This window comes from Vicugna pacos, unplaced genomic scaffold, assembly GCF_048564905.1.
Source record: "Vicugna pacos unplaced genomic scaffold, VicPac4 scaffold_19, whole genome shotgun sequence".
Taxonomy (NCBI): Eukaryota; Metazoa; Chordata; class Mammalia; order Artiodactyla; family Camelidae; genus Vicugna; species Vicugna pacos.
In genome coordinates, this window is record NW_027328740.1 from 68,125,382 (window position 1) to 68,139,782 (window position 14,401).

A 14,401-nucleotide genomic window follows, 5' to 3' on the forward strand; every position below is an offset into this window, starting at 1 on the left:
GTCATCCTAAAGTCAGAGAAAGGTTGGAAGAAGCAGGGAAACCTTTGTTGAGGTGCCATCAGTGTTTGACTGTGTTTGAGATAGGCACTTTTTGTAATTGGAAATGTAAATTTATTGCTGCCATTCCTGCTGCAAAAGTAAAAAAATAAAACTATATATCTTTGTATCAACATCCCAGAGCTATGAAAAGATGATTTTTGAGTCATCTGTATTATTGCTTCTTTCCATCAGCTGAGATAATTTGGAGCTGATTGTACTTGCAGTCAGCAGCAGCAGGACAGTAGGTTGTGAGCATGAATAAGGCTTGGAATGAAGACGCTTCTACTAGGAGCATCTGAAAATGTCTCCAACTATAGCTTTTATAAATTGAATCTGATCTACAGAATGTTGGCACTGAAAAGGTATGGAGGGAGCAGGTCAAACTCCTCTTTTTATAAATGGAAAAAAATGAGGTTCAGCTACCAATAGAAAGTGACATTTCTCTTTTACAATGTAATAAGCTTCTAATAATCCCCATTATGAATAGTTCCCATTGTTTACGACTGAAGATGGGGTCAAAGCTTATGTTGGTGAAAGACTGTACATTCAGAGATGAAAGCTGAAACTTAGACAAAATTAGATCTTCATAATGCTTTTGAGTCCTGAAAAAGAAAAACGTATCGTATTGACAGCATACAAAAAATACTGAAGAAAAGTTTTTGGTAATTTAAACTGACAATTTTAAATTTAAAATTGCCAACTAATAAGTAAATTTTCATTGGAACATTCTTGTTGAAAAATTGAAGATGAAGACTCATTTCACTTGATCGTTCTTCCTTATTTAAAATTTTTTAATTTTTTTTTTTTTAGTTTTTTAATTGAAGCGTTTAACTTTAATTGTGAATGCATGCTCCATTGTTTAGAGAGGCCAGCATTGTGGTAGTGAGAGGTTGGGAATGAAGTTGCCTAAATTCATATTTGAAGACAGCAGCTTGCTTCCTGAGTGATCTTGGACAACTTAATTCTCTGTGCCATAGTTTCCTATAAAATAAGAATAAGAGAGTTGCTTCTTCGTGACTGTGGTAAGGACGTGTCGAACTAATGTGCAGAATCTACTTGGAAGACATCCTGGCACAGAGGAATGGCCATGTACTTAGTTACAGCTATTATTATACTATATCTGCTTTTATGATCCAGGTAAATCTTGAGTGTTACTGATTTCATCTCTAAAAATAAAATCTAAATATGCACTCTAAAATGGAAACTCTAAAACTTCATAGTTGTAGCTAATTAACACATAAAGCTCAACCAAGATACACACAGTGGAGACCAGTTAGCTGCACACATCTCTGAAACTTCCTGTCCTGCACGGACTCTAAGCTGTCACTACCGTCACTTCTGAAATCTATGGCAAGCTCATGAATAGAGCTTTACAGCTTCGCCTCATCAGGTACCCAGACTCCTAAGCTCAGACCATGGCAGGGAAACAGTTTACTGTTCACATGTGCATTTTCAAAAAATAGTATTAAAATGGACACTGTAGGTATTTTGTTGTATGTTTAACATCGTTAACAGAAAAGAAAAAAAAAAAAAGGAAAAAAAACCCCATGCAGTTATAAATAAGGAGGCTATGTCTGAAAATTATTATTTTTTAAAATTATGTCTAGGATTTAGTGATACGTTAGGAGAAAAATCATTTCAGTAGTGTAAACCCTTGGTTGATTAAACTTGTTTTTTTAATTAGGAAGAAGATCGTGTTCCATTTACCACCTGGGGAAAGTGTATACATATAACCCTTAGTGCAAGTGCTCTTTTTCTGGGTAAGAGCCTGCCACAGACTTTTTCAAATCTAATGTGAAATGCTGAGAAAACTGAAAGTGAAGCTGGGAACTCAGTAGTCTCATAGAGAAAACTTTTTCCAGAGAACTTCTGAGCCAAAGCTGGGCGCCACTCTGGAGATACCACAGTCTCTTCTGATCACAATGCTTCCCCCAATTCTTTTCACCTCATTTGTTCAAATCAGATCAGTGGTTTAGGATTCTCCAGGGTCTGATTAAGAGATCAGATGGAGACATTAAGGATTCTAAAATTTTCCAAGGATAACAACCAAGGTAAAATATCTAAGAGTAGCCTAACAAAAGGATAGTAGGAACTATCAAATAAATAAAAATAAAAACTCCTGAAAGATATAAAAGTTGCTTCAATCACATGATTCTAGATTAAAAGATCATATCTCCAAAATATTAGAAGTTACAAAAATTGATTTGGGGTTTATTGTGAATAAAATCATATTAGTAATACAGTTATTAATAAGATAATGAGAGTTTTACTAGTTCAAGAATAGCCAGATTAGAAAATAGGACAGGAAGTCTAGATATAGGCTCTGATATTGATAATAAATTAATATAAGAGATGGAAGGCATTACAAATCAGGGAGATAAATGAAGGTTTTTCAGTAAATGGAAAACTTGTTAGCTACTTGGGGGGAAAAGAAAAGATTGATATCATACAGTGAACCATATATTGTGATAAATTCCAGAAACATTTAAGAAAGTAACACAATTACAAAAAAACTAGAAATAAATATGGATGAATATACAACCTCTAGATGAGCAGTAGGTTTCAGAGGAAAATATATACAGAGTTCCATGCATCAGAAGCATCCTAATTTTAAAAAAAACACCAGAGGATGTTATTTGTTTACAAATCCGACATGGGGCTAATTCCTTCAATACATAGAGAGTTCAGATCACTACAAAGGTAACATCAAAAAATCTCAGGAGCATAGAAGGCAGAGAATATGAACACACAATTCACAAAGAAAAAATAGATGTCATACTCCATTGGTAATTCACTCAGTGCACATCAAAATGAAATAGTTTTCCACCTCTCAAGTGACACAGCTCTGTTTATGAGGATGAAGTGCCAGTGATCATCCATCCCATGCCTAGATCACTGGATATTTTTTGTGAAGTATGGTTGATTTATAATACTGTGTTAATTTCTGGTGTACTCCTCCAGCCTTCTTAGAAAGAAGTCTGGCAGTTCATATCAAGAGTCAAAAATATTCATATGCTTTAATCCACTAATTCAGCTTTGAAAAACTTTTAATCAGGAAGGATTTCAAAATGGAAGGGAAAAGGCAGTATGGATGCAAGTCACAGACATACTTTTATATATATATATATATATATATATATATAAAGTCTCAGCCAAAATATTCTTCCAACCCTTCATATAGTAGAACATTATGCGGCCATGAAAAAGTGTGTCCATGAAAATATTTTATGACATGTCAAAGTGTTATGCTTATGATAGGCTTGAGAATAATATTAATATATAAAATGATTTGTAATATACAAACAATGCACAGTTCTGAAGGAATTATATCTATAGGTAGAAGCATTTTTCTTATTTTATTTTTTATTCATTTTCAGAGTTGGAGTCTTTTGATTGTAGGTGACAAAATCAATCTCCAATGGATTTAAACAACAACCAAAATATGGGGATGCATGGGATTTATTGGTTCCTGTAAATGAAAACCTCAGGTCTGAGGTCTGGCTTCAGTCAAGGAGAGATACTGTAGCCCAGATGATATCAAGAGCTGGTTTTGACCTGTCTTCATACTGTGTCCAAGGAAGTCTCAGCATGCTGCTTCTAGGCACTCAGCATCCCAGATCACACACCCATCCAAACCAAGAGAGGTCTCTTTTGGCAGCTTCCTCTCTTGCCAGAGGAAGCTTACCATTCACATGGGCACCAGCAAGTATCTCCTCACATAATAGTTGCTCTTACTGGGTTATTTGCCAATTCTGAAATCATGTGCGAGGCCAATAGAATGAGGGATATTATTTGTCTTAAACTAACTGAGATCTACCTCTGGTGCTTCAGAAAGAGTGGGTCAATCGAGCTTAAACCACAGGATTAAAAACAGAAGGGAGGTTATTTATCCTAAAGCAAAATCTGGGTCCTCTTCCAAGACTGGGGACAGATCCAGGACAGCAGTTCTGTCCACTACTGTGTACTTTCAAATTTTCTTTTATGAGCAAATATTAAAGTTATGATCAGAAAATATGATAAGAAGAAACTTGAGGAAAGAGAATGGAAAACTTTCCTGTTTCTTAAGAAATATTGAACCCACTAAGTGCTTGGAAGAAAAATGGAAATGTGTCAAGTTTGTAAAAGTTCTGAAATGAACTAGAATTGATTTCACAGACCATCTAGGAGACAGTGCTATATAGTTAGTGTGTCTTTGGTCTCTTTCAGTATTTCAGTTCTTTCACTTAATAGTTGCTTCATTTGGGGCAAATTGCATCATCTCCACGTGGCTCTATTTCCTCATCTATAAAAGAGATATAATATTACCTTCCCCACAGGGTGATTGTGAGGATTTAGAAAAATAGATGTGTGCTGAAGCATTAGTAAGCATTTAAAGAATCTTAAGTATTATGATTACTTAATACATAATTAAAAAATTATTATGCAGACTTTTAAAAAATGCTTACTATTTAAATGGCCTATATGTGCCGTACGAGAGAGCAAGGCTTAATATACATTCTATAGTACATTTTTCTGAATATTAAATAATTTTCACATTTAATCACACACACACCAAAAAGTTATTCCTTTCACAAGCATGAATATTTAGCTGTGAAGAAAAGGATGATGAAAGAGATTAGAGGAGGAAATAAAATGCTTTCTCTACAAACTGATGGCTTAAAAACTAAGAAAAACACCTTTTTAAGACTTTTGTCATCATATTCATAGCTAATACTTAGGTAGAGTTTTTCACATGCCTGTGGTTAATGTTCCAAATTTTTTCACAATTAGTAAATCATTGACTCATCACAATAGTCCTATAAATTGCTATTATTATCCCCCCATTATATGGGTGAGGAGATGGAAGCCCCTAGAGGTTAAGAAATTTGCACAAGGCCCCACAGCTAGCATCGGAGCTGGGATCCAGATGCAGGAGTGTGGCTCCAGGAGGGGCTTGTAAACACTCCCTCTGCTCTCCCCTGCAGGTGCAAGCCAGCCGCCCGCTGTTACTGTAAATAACATGATGTGGTTCACTTAGTCTTGAAATTCACATTCGTTGTAGCTTTCTCTCTGGGGCAGCCATCAGGAGCAGCCATTGACACTGAATACATGCTTCTGGACTATGATCAAGAAGGTAGATGGAAGGAAAACAGTTTAAAAATGGGATCTTTAATGTGCATTCTTCATTGGCCAGAAAAAAACCTGCCTAGTGAGGAACTGAAACCCTATCAGCCACGTGCAATTTATGCTTCAGACACCCCCGCTGCCCTTGGGTCCACACAGTCAGAACTACAATGGATCAGGGACATGAATCTTGTGCAAATGCATGAAGCATGAATACCTGCCATTTTAAGATCTCAAGGAGTATGAAAAACATGTGAAGCTTTCATCAGCAGAGACCTGCTGTCACTTCCACTTTTTCCCCCAGGGCATGTCCACAGCCTCACTGGTCCTATTCAGAATGAAGACGAAAGCTAGCACCTGCTGACCCCTGAATCAGTGATAGGTTCTCCCTTGAAAGGAAGCATATCCCCTTCATGGGTTACACCTAGTTCATAACCTAAGTAATTCTATAGATGTAGAAGGGATATTTTCATTGGTTCTGCTATCAAAGACTTGTCTCCAAAAGAACATGCCACCAGTTAATCCATTTTCACCCATTTAAAGATGTACTTAACAGGCTTCCTTCTTTAGTGCAGTTTTATTTTTACGGAAAAATTCACAGAAAGTGGAGTTCCCATATATTCCCTATGCCCTGCACACAGCTGCTCCTGCTGTCAGCATGTTACATTAGTGGATGCCTTCATCCTTTTTGACATCCTTCATTCCTCCTCCCCTAAAGTTTAACATGCCTGATATTCATGACTCTTGTGGCATTTATGTGCGATTTACATCACTTCTCACGTTTATGTGAGGTATACAGCACATGCATGTTTCTGTTTAAGCGTGGGCTGTGGGAAAGTTTTCTATGTAAAAATACGATCATTAGTGAGTCTTATGCTGCTGGGTTTTTGGGTTGTCAGGTCCTGATGACCATTGCTTCCGTCATTGGGATCACTGTCTATGGACTTTCAGTGTTTATTGTATTTTCTGTAAAACTTCCCAAGAACCTGAATGGAAGAGACCCAATCCAGAAGTACCTGACTGTGCAGGTGGGCCACGCCCATCACTGCTTCCGTCATCAGTTTTATCATCGTGACCCTGAACGCCATATATGAGAAAGTGGCAATCATGATGACTGACTCTGGTAAGCTCCTCCTGCAGCTCAGGTCATTTCTACACCAGTTTTAGAACCAAGTCAAAACAGAGACTGTAAGTTTTAGGCACTTCAGTTCCAGTACATTACAGTCTTTAGAAAACTTCAAGTGGAAACCTATTTTCTCTAGCCTGTGTGAGAAGTGGATTAGCTCCAGGTTTGCATTAGTAAAAGGTACAAAGGAAGCATTAGAATGTCCAAGCTCTGTGTAAACAGGTCAGTGCTTATTAATAATTTCAGTTACATTAGATCATGTACCCTATTGTTGAAAGTAAATATTCTCTGTATTGCAAATAAGTGGAAGAGGGTCTTGGTTCCAGTGGCAGATTTGCTTGTGCGTTACGGAGAGGACAAGTAATCACAGTGTTATGTGTCTTCCCCCCATGCTGTTCGAGTTAGTGTAGCTCCATTCTCATCAGCTGTGGCTTCTTTAATAAATGTTTTTTCTCTCTGGCTTGTATCCCAGCCAGCGGCTTAGCTGCCACACGCTGCATGTGGCTGGGTGGTTCTCCCAGTTGTCTGCTCAGAGGTCATCTTCTGAAAACACTAAGACAACTCAAATAAAAACTCTCGCCAAAGTGGATATAGAGGGAACATATCTCAACATAATAAAAGCTATATATGACAAACCTACAGCCAGCATAGTTCTCAATGGTGAAAAACTCAAAAGCTTCCCAGTAAAACCTGGGACAAGACAAGGATGCCCACTCTCACCACTCCTATTTAATATAGTCCTGGAAGTCCTAGCCACAGCAATCAGGCAAGAGAAAGAAATAAAAGGGATCCAAATTTGAAAAGAAGAGGTAAAAGTGTCATTATATGCTGATGACATGTTACTATAAATATAGAAAACCCTAAAAGGTCCACACAAAAGCTGCTAGAGCTGATTGAAGAATTCAGCAAGGTAGCAGGTTACAAAATTAATGTTCAAAAATCAGTTGTGTTTCTTTACACTAACCATTAATCAACAGAAAAAGAAAGTAAAGAAACAATCCCCTTTAAAACAGCACCCAAAGTAATAAAATATCTGGGAATAAATCTAACCAAGGAGGTGAAAGAATTATACACAGAAAACTATAAACCATTGATGAAGGAAATTAAAGAAGACTAAAAAATGGAAAGATATTCCATGCTCATGGATTGGAAGAATCAATATTGTTAAAATGGTCACACTGCCCATGGCAATCTACAGATTTAATGCAATCCCTATCCAATTAACCAGGGCATATTTCACAGAACTAGAACAAACCATAATAAAATTTATATGGAACCATCAAAGACCTAGAATTGCTAAAGCATTACTGAAGAGAAAGAAAGAGGCTGGAGGAATAACTCTCCCAGTCTTCAGACAATACTATAGAGCTACAGTCATCAAGAGAGCATGGTATTGGTACCAAAACAGACATATAGATCAATGGAACAGAATAGAGAGCCCAGAAATGAAACCACAAACTTTTGGTCAACTAATCTTCGACAAAGGGGGAAGAATATACAATGGAGTAAAGACAGCCTCTTCAGCAAATGCTGTTGGGAAAACTGGACAGCAGCATGTAAAACAATGAAGCTAGAACACACCCTTACACCATATACAAAAATCAACTCAAGATGTATTAAAGACTTAAACATAAGACAAGATACAATAAACCTCCTAGAGGAAAACATAGGCAAAACATTATCTGACATACATTTCAAAAATTTTCTCCTAGAAGAAATAAAAGCAAGAATAAACAAATGGGACCTAATGAAACTTACAAGCTTCTGCAGAGCAAAGGAAACCAGAAATAAAACAAGAAGAAAACCTACGGAATGGGAGAAAATTTTTGCAAGTGAAACTGACAAAGGCTTGATCTCCAAAATATATAAGCAGCTAATACAACTCAATAAGAAAAAAAATAAACAACCCAATCCAAAAATGGGCAGAAGACCTAAACAAGCAATTCTCCAAGGAAGACATACAAATGATCAAAAAGCACATGAAAAAATGTTCAATATCACTAATTATCAGAGAAATGCAAATCAAAACTACAATGAGGTATCACCTCACACCAGTCAGAATGGCCGTCATTCAAAAATCCAAAAATGACAAATGCTGGAGAGGCTGTGGAGAAAGGGGAACCCTCCTACACTGCTGGTGGGAATGCAGTTTGGTGCAGCCACTATGGAAAACAGTGTGGAGATTCCTCAAAAGACTAGGAATAGACTTACCATATGACCCAGGAATCCCACTCCTGGGATTGTACCCAGAAGGAAATCTACTTCAGGATGACACCTGCACTCCAATGTTCATAGCAGCACTATTTACAATAGCCAAAACATGGAAACAGCCTAAATGTCCATCAACCGGTGACTGGATAAAGAAGATGTGGTATATTTAACAATGGAATACTACTCAGCCATAAAAACCGACAACATAACGCCATTTGCAGCGACATGGATGCTCCTAGAGGATGTCATTCTAAGTGAAGTAAGCCAGAAAGAGAAAGAAAAATGCCATATGAGATCATTCATATTTGGAATCAAAAAAACAAAAACAAAAACAAAGAAACAAAAACAAAGCATAAATACAGGACAGAAATAGACACATGGACAGAGAATACAGACTTGTGGTTACCAGGGGGGTAGAGGGTGGGAAGGGATAGACTGGGATTTCAAAACTGTAGAATAGATAAACAAGATTACACTGTATAGCACAGGGAAATATACACAAAATGTTATGATAAATCACAGAGAAAAAAATGTGAAAAGAAAAGAAAGTAGAGAACAAGGCTATCAATAAATGATAGAGTAATAGGCATAATATTACTTTATTAGGAATAAAAAATTACTAAGAGAAACCAATCCTTAGCAAGAGTGAATGGGGGAAAAAAGAGAATGTGCTATGAAATACAGAAGAAAAACTAGAAATAAAAAACACAAAAAAACATAATGGGAACATAGAAATATTATATTTTAATACATTTGTAAAATTGTAGAAATAAAAAATGCCAAAATTGACATTGGAAGAAAAAAAATAAAAAGTAGAAACAGTTGAAAATACTTTTAATAATAATTTAACAGAAATATCCCAATTTCAATATGTAATCAATGGGAAAAACTTTGAGATAGTTTACATTCTTTTTTCAAATAAAGTCTTGAAATCTGAAAAAAAAAAAATTGAGGACACTGTACCAGGTCTTCCAATGATTTAGCTAATTACTCCAGTACTTGAATCCACTGATTTGAAGTGTCAGGTTTATAATATTACTAAAATCTCAAAAATATTCACGTCTATTCTTGAAATGCATTCTATTTCATTCATAATCTCAGTGCACTATTTCTGTACTGTTTCCACGACCATAGATTAATACCTCATAGAGTTGGTACTATTTTTTCCTTTTCCAGAATGTCTGTAATACTACAAATTCAAACATCCCTCCTCATTATTTTATTTGTATATTTGTGTATATTTCTGGAAGAATTTTAGGATCACCTTTCAGATTTTTTTCTTAAATCCATTTGGGATTATTAACTAAATTTGCATTCAGATTCTAAATTTATTTTGGAGAAAAATTGTGCTATGTCCCCGAAATTGAGTCTGCCCAATGAAGAGTATGGTGCATTCTACTGCTCATTCAATCATCATTTTTTTCTTTTTTTAAGTCATTTATCAGAATCATCTTAACATTTTTCATTAATTTATTTCTGAAAAGTCTGTGCCTTTGTTGTCATTATAAATGATATCTTTTCTGGGTTTTGAACTGGGTTGATTGCTAATAAAGTCTTAATTTCTGGCTTCTCTTGAATAAGAAGGAGATCTGAGAGTGTGGGGCCCTCTTTCCAATATGGTGACTATGAGCAGTGCGTTTCCTTAGGATGTCCACTTGCCAATTTGCCAGTGGCTGCACCCACTCTGCACATTCCTGCTACTTACCTGCCCCCTGTAGGCAGATGAGTTCATGTAGGGTTAGGTGGGTTTTGGACACAGATACTGACATCACTGCTGCCACACTGCTGACACTCTGGCGTCACTAACTCTGGTTCTTGCTCTCTGACCTCCCTGAATGTGACAGCTCTTTTTGGGTTATGGACCTACTGCATCTTTCCAGCACTGTCGGCTTTTCTGCAACACACCCCTGCCTCTCAGGTCAGAAGCAAGTGTCAGCTCCTCCTACACATCCACCCCATCCACGGTCTTGTTGTTCCTGGCCAGAGTGGTCCCTACCCCTTGACTGAGCAGTCACACTGAAAGGACTATAAATTTGCCTCTCATTCACTGTCTTAGTTACACACCTGTGCTAGGTAACTAAAGGTCTGCCAGTTAGGAGGGTAGGGTCCAAAATTCTTTTAGATCTCTGGCTTTATCATTTCTAACCACTACCCCACCCTGTGGAACAGCTTTCCGCAGATCTCTGCTGCCCCATCTTTAGCAATGCCCTGTAAATAACAGACAGAGAGAAAAGAACTTCTAAGCGACCACCATAACTTTGACTTCCTGTGACCACACAGACCATAGAAATATCAAGATAGAAATTCCTGAAGAAGGATATTTTGCTTATGAAGACACTTTCATTGCATACCTTTCTGTGACTTGTAATAACTTCATAGACTCTCTGAATGTGCTGTACTCACCTTCCCAGACTCAAGGGAGCTTGCTCACTTGCCTGTTTTCAGTGCATTTCCTCCAACATTCTCTATGCAGAGCTTTCCCAAAAGTACATTCCTTATTCCGATTTAAATTCTTATATACAACCACAATATTCTTTTTCTTAATCCTCAATGACAAATCATCTTCCAAGATTGTATTATTTCAACACTGAGAGTGAATAATATGCTTCAAGATTCCCAAGTTTATTACCAGCAAATAACTATGTTTGGTTGAAGATTTTTAAATATGTTACTCCTACTAAGGTTATATACGTGAAAGAAACAGGTTGTAATGAGTCTTCTACCCAGAGATTTTATATTTGCCTTTTGTTTGGATTCTTTAACTATTGAACATTATTATTACAATGAATGCCTTTTCTCTTTGGGATTTACTTCACCATTTTCCCCTCTCTTTACAGGAGTAAAAGATTTTATGTTGTCCTCCCATCCATCCACCACTCCATGTTGTGTGTCCATTCCTTCAACAGGTATTCAGTTTGGGTTCGCCACCTTATCTGTGGCCTCTTTCCAGTGGCCCCTCTCTTGGCTCTGGAGAACAATATATTGGAAATCAGAGTGGGTACGTGGAAACTTGACTACCCGGTATAGACGCATGGTGCCAGAAAAAAACCAGGACATCGCAGCATGGCAGCCCACCATGCAAGGAACAGCAATTCTGGCTGTGTTGGACCAATGTGAGTAAAAAGGCTTCAATGAGTGAAGACCTAGAAAAGTCCAAAAATGCATTGGCGTTGCTTCCTAAGGATTCCAGTGTTGGTTATTGTTTAATATGAGAGGGAGCTGCTAACACTATTATTGTTATAAATGGCATAGTTGTTGGAACTGTAATTGTTATTATTTTAAATATATTTTCTTTATAATTATTATTTGTTCCTTATGAGACCCTTACAGAGGCAGTTGTTAAGAAACGTGGCTATTATACTGTTACTGAAGTGTTAATTCAGTAGAAGCGTGGTAATAGTATTAATAAGTACTCACTCGTTTGATCCTCACATGACTATAAAGGTCACCCAGCAGTGCTTATATAATGGAGATGGAAATCTATCCATTTAAGAGATTGTAGAACCTAAAATAAGAGCAGTAATTCCACCGTATTTGACCATATATTCCAGACTATCAGGTTAAAGTAGAAACTACCTTATGAGGCCATACAAACCCTTTGTGCATCCCCAATCATTCATTACTTTCCTGGTCCCCTGGGGCAGAGGTTCTTCCAGGAGGTGGCCCCATCCCTCCTCCCCACCCCACTCTTGGCCTTTGCTACCCACTGTTGGTCATTAGCTAAGCATCTTCATATCCTGCATGTGTCTGAGCTGTGAGGGAACAGAACTCAGCTGTTTACAAACTGTAGTGACTATGACCAGTATGAACAGCCTATCTCCTTCCCTGACCACACCCCCACAGGGCAACAGGGGGCTCACAACCACAGCGATTCCCATGCCAGGCCAACAGAGAACCATCTTCCCTAGAAATATTCTTACAACCAGGGCTGTTTCCTCCCTTACTTCACTGCCAGTTTCACTCCCAGATTACAGACCCCAATAAAAGGCTATCCCAGTTTGAATTTCTTAATCAAGTCACATTGACACTGAGTCCCTGGCATTTTCCTATGAGCACTCACAGAAGCAGAACAGGGCCTGGCAGTGGCTGTGGGCCAGGTTTCTGGGTGAGGGGACTTGCTGGGCCCTTCAGGTTCTGTAGTCTGGCCCGAGCTCAGCTCCCAACACGGCGTCTCCCCATCTGCATGATTTCGGGCCAGGCTTCAAAAGTTCAGAGCTTCATTTTATCACCTGCAGACAGAATAATTCCCTGCTGCATATTTTAAGACTGTTATGTACCACAAAGGGTACTTAGGGAATTCAGTGGGTCAATGCATGGAAGTCACACAACCTGGTCCTCAGGGAACGATATTTATCTTCATTATGCACCATAGATAAAATTGGCTGCACAGACTTGGCCAGGAACCAAAGCTAAAGGCACAAGAATTTGACAATGTGTCACTCTCTGGATCATAGTCACAAAATTACACAGTAAAACAAGCTACCTGGGACCACCCAGCTGTCAGACCACCCGACTCCCCACCCCAAGATCCCTCAATTTATCTGATTTGCTTGCTACCCGTACTTTTTGGAGAAAGTTGGCAAATGACACACAGTCATTGACTGCTAGCTTATGTCCATTCCCATTCACTCAAATTGCCCCATTTTCAGTACCCACTGTGCTGCAAAACATATACTAATATTCAGAAAATGACAGCAAGTCCTTTCCCGTTCCACAGTCAGGGAAGCATGAATCTGTCATGTTTAATATGCCATATGACACTAAGCAAGCCAGGAAAACAGGCTCCTGTGCTTTAAGAAAGTTTTTAGCAATGACGTTTGAAAGTAAAAGTGTTTTTGTTTGACCGTCAGCTAACCAGAAAGTTCAATTGACTCCTATTCCCCATTAATCAGGTGTCCTGGTTTGATTGTATTAGGTACTTTTTCCTCATCTCCCCAGCATGATTTTGCTCCATCAGCACAGATGAAGTGTCTCCAAGGCTGCTCCTTGTGCATGGGCGTGTGTGTGCACACATGTGCCCCCAATGATTGGTGCCACTGATTCATATCCAGGGGTTGTTCTGTCTTATCACTCAAGCATTGCTTTATTATATCCTAGAAAACTGCTTTTAGGTCATTGAACAATAGACCATCCTCTTGCCAACATTAGGAAGTGACATCTTCTAAGACACAGGTCCTCTGTGCTTGTATATATGTATAAGTAAGAATTAAATATGTATGTCATCCCCCCACATATTTAACTTGTGTCTTCCCAATTAAATGTGCACAGTAAAGGCTAACTTCCCATAACAGGAGAACTTTAGGAAGAAAGAAGAAGAAATCAGCCACCAGGGAAAAGACAGGAAATCAAGCAGGAGTTTGGTATAACGTCATTTATTCTAAAGCTGCACTGGCTCAATAAATAAGTCGAATTGACATTGTTGTATCATGCCAGAGAATCTGCTATTGAAGAACGATTTTAATTTACTTTGATATAAGTGGAAAATTGTGTTGGAACAGCATGGGAAACGAAGCACACTGCATCTATCTGTACTCCTGAAGTGTGTCTGAGAGCTGCTCAGATTTGAGGAAAAGTATCTTGTCTGGAGACAATAGAATTTTTTCATTGTTGGAATTTTTGTAGCTTCCAGAAGCACATCTGCAGGTGATTCTGTAAAAGTCTAGAGTTGACTTAAATAGCAGGAAATTTTAGCCTATTGAAAACCTGAGAAGTGAAATATTTTTGCCCACCAGCACCACCACCACCACCGCCAGCAGCAGGCAAGCACGTGTACACCCAGAGAGATTTCACATCAGAGGGAATGACAACGCTGGTTATGTTACCGAGGCCAAACTTGTTCTGCTCACTGTACAGCAGTGATAAATAAATAAATCAGGAGACAGGATTTTGGGGAAAGGAATAGTAACTTTATTCAGAAAACTT

The 14,401-nt window shown here is 38.1% G+C and overlaps 1 long non-coding RNA gene across 3 annotated transcripts in view; it reads left to right on the forward strand.

Moving 5' to 3' along the window:
• Positions 1 to 11,528, forward strand: part of LOC140693148 (uncharacterized) — a 59,438-nt gene extending 47,910 nt beyond the window's left edge. For 2 of the 3 annotated variants that reach the window (XR_012068853.1, XR_012068852.1), the window contains one exon: positions 11,317 to 11,528. This is a non-coding gene — a long non-coding RNA (uncharacterized lncRNA). The remainder of the gene's footprint in view (positions 1 to 11,316) is intronic. The other variant, XR_012068854.1, reaches the window with a different exon arrangement.
• Positions 11,529 to 14,401: the final 2,873 nt, after the last annotated feature.